The sequence below is a fragment of the Salvelinus sp. IW2-2015 genome, unplaced genomic scaffold (assembly GCF_002910315.2).
Source record: "Salvelinus sp. IW2-2015 unplaced genomic scaffold, ASM291031v2 Un_scaffold948, whole genome shotgun sequence".
NCBI lineage: Eukaryota > Metazoa > Chordata > Actinopteri > Salmoniformes > Salmonidae > Salvelinus > Salvelinus sp. IW2-2015.
Window position 1 is genome coordinate 108523 of NW_019942660.1, and position 2919 is coordinate 111441.

The 2919-nt window shown below is 35.0% G+C and overlaps 1 pseudogene; it reads right to left on the reverse strand.

Annotated features, from left to right (window-relative positions):
- LOC112069247 (solute carrier family 26 member 6-like) overlaps window positions 1–2919 on the reverse strand; it is a 39417-nt pseudogene that overhangs the window by 19316 nt on the left and 17182 nt on the right.

Genomic DNA, 2919 nt, shown 5'->3' on the forward strand with positions numbered 1-2919 from the left:
ATGAAGATACAGATCTTGTGAATAAAGTCCACCATTCAGATTTTTTAAATGTTAACAGGAAGACCACAATATTAAATTCTATTAGCTAAACACGTGGTGTCTTGGACTTGTGATTTAATGATATTTAGATGCTACTATTTAATTGTGACGCTATGCTAGCAATGCTAATCAGTGTGGGGGGGGGTGGGGGGTGATCCCGGATCCGGGGTTGAGGCTCGTTAGAGGTTAATTTGCTCAATTGTAATTACTTGCTATTACCTTACCTCTTCACGCCATTTGACCACACTGTATATAGACTTTATTTTTGCTATTGTGTTATTGACAGTATGCTTGTTTATTCCTTGTGTAACTCTGTTGTTGTTTGTGTCGCACTGCTTTGCTTTATCTTGACCAGGTCGCAGTTGTAAATGAGAACTTGTTCTCAAATAGCCTACCTGGTTAAATAAAGGTGAAATATATATATATATATATATATATATCCTATAGAAGATTTGTGAGCAGAACTGAAAAAGCTTATGCGACCAAGCAGGCCTAAAAACCTGACTCAGTTACACCAGCTCTGTCAGGATGAATGGACCAAAATTCACCCAACTTATTGTGGGAAGCTTGTGGAAGGCTTCCCAAAACGTTTGACACATGTTAAACAATTTAAAGGTAATGCTACCAAATACAAACTTCTGACCCACTGGGAAAGTGACGAAATAAATAAAAGCTGAAATAAATCATTCTCTCTACTATTATTCTGACATTTCACATTCTTAAAATAAAGTGGTGGTCCTAACTGACCTAAGACAGGGAATTTACTCGGATTAAATGTCAGGAATTGTGAAAAACTGAGATTAAAGGTATTTGGCTAAGGTGTATGTAAACTTCAGACTTCAACTGTATGTAAACGCAGCAAAAAAAGAAATGTCCTCTCACTGTCAACTGTGTTAATTTTCAGCAAACTTAACGTGTAAATATTTGTATGAACATAACAAGATTCAACAACTGAGTCATAAACTGTTCCATAGACATGTGACTAACAGAAATTGAATAATGTGTCCCTGAACAAAGGTGGGGTCGAATTCAAAAGTAACAGTCAGTATCTAGTGTGGAATTGTTTTAATTAAGTATGTTAAAAAGCAGATTTTCTGTGTTGGAATGGTGTGGGCTTATACCGGTCATAAAAAATCACACTACCTTCTCCTGCAGTGCATCCAGGTATAGCTGAGCGTTGGTATAGTACATTGTGGTGGAGGAACGGAAGATAGTGATACCTGGTATCTCTTTTGGTCGCCCATACAAACAGTAATATATATGTGCAACATAAAATTTTATATCATAAAACAATTGTCCTAATCACATTATAGATACAAAAATGTTTTATATATGCCAAGTATTTTGTATGGACGAAATATACAATAAAATGATATATTATTATGGGCGCTATTAGCGCGCAAAAAATATTATGTATATATATTTCGCCATACAACATATTTTATTAATATGTTATTCGGTCGGACACATTAATAAATAATGTTATAATCAATTTATGATTTAGTTCCGCCATACAAAAGGTGCTTATATAGATTACATATTTAGTCACTTTCATTAATCAGCAAATGTTATATAGCGCCAAGCAAACTAATGTGTATAAGCCCATAAATAATTTTTATATTATGTCCTCAAAAATGTCATATATTTCCATACAAAAAGTGATTATAGTTATTGTCCACAAACAAAAATGGTAGATATTGTCCCATACAAAATGTTTTATATTGTCCCATACAAAAATGTTATATATTGTCCCATACATAAATGTATATATTGTCCCATACATAAAATGTTATATATATGTCCAATACACAGTAAATGTTAATATGAATCGTCCCATACATAAATGTTATATATTGTCCCATACAAAAATCTGTACTAGTATTATTATAATTTTTGGGCACCCTACTGGTCGCGACTCTTTCTTCCTCTTTCTTCATAAAGATAACATCCGTTCTCTCTCTCTGCGCGCTTCTCTCCTCAGCCGCGGCTACTCATCCTGGGGCATGTTCCTGGACTGAGCTCTACCTGGATACAGACACATATGAGGAGGTGAGACGGAGAGTTTACAGGTGTTTTGTGTCGCTTTAGTGCAATTTTCACAAGTATTCGGTACACTTCAACTTTTAGTACAAAACCCAAAACAGATCATCAAAAAGGTAGTTGTTTCAAAAACTCTAAGTTACATTTTCAACTGACCAACTACAACACAATATCATACTGTCTCTTTACAACAAACTGAATCAGTGTTCATCTAGAAATAACATGTCTTCACATTGCAAACACATGTTCATATTAAGTAATAGCCTTTCACAATACAATGCAGAGTTTCACACTGCTTTACTAAAATTACGTTGGCAAATACAGTACTGTAATATATGCCAATTACGTAGCAGACACTTTTGTCCAAAGTAACAACATTTTGGTTTGGACCACAGTTGGAATCGAACCCAGAACCTGGTGTTTGCTAGTGCCATGCTCTTACAAACTGAGCCATGTACAGGACAACTACAATACAAATACAATACATTACTGTAAAATACAATACATCATTACAATACGGGAAAGATTTAGATGCCATCCCATGAGCGTACCACTCATGGATATTCCATGCAACGATTTCAGTGGTTGTGCTGTGAACAAACAATTATGCACAATGAAAGGTTTTGAATGCAAGACTGTCCATGTACAAGTGTTACCAGTTTGGAGCTTTGTACTAAGAGTTTTGAAGACTCATCACATAACTTTGAAAATACGACCAAAGCAAAAAAACAGAACATGTAAATGTAATTAGTGGTGTGAGTGGGTATTCAACAGTGGGTTTAAACAGTTTTAGATGACCATATATTGAGTCCCCTGTTTGTGTGTTGGTTTGTCCCACAG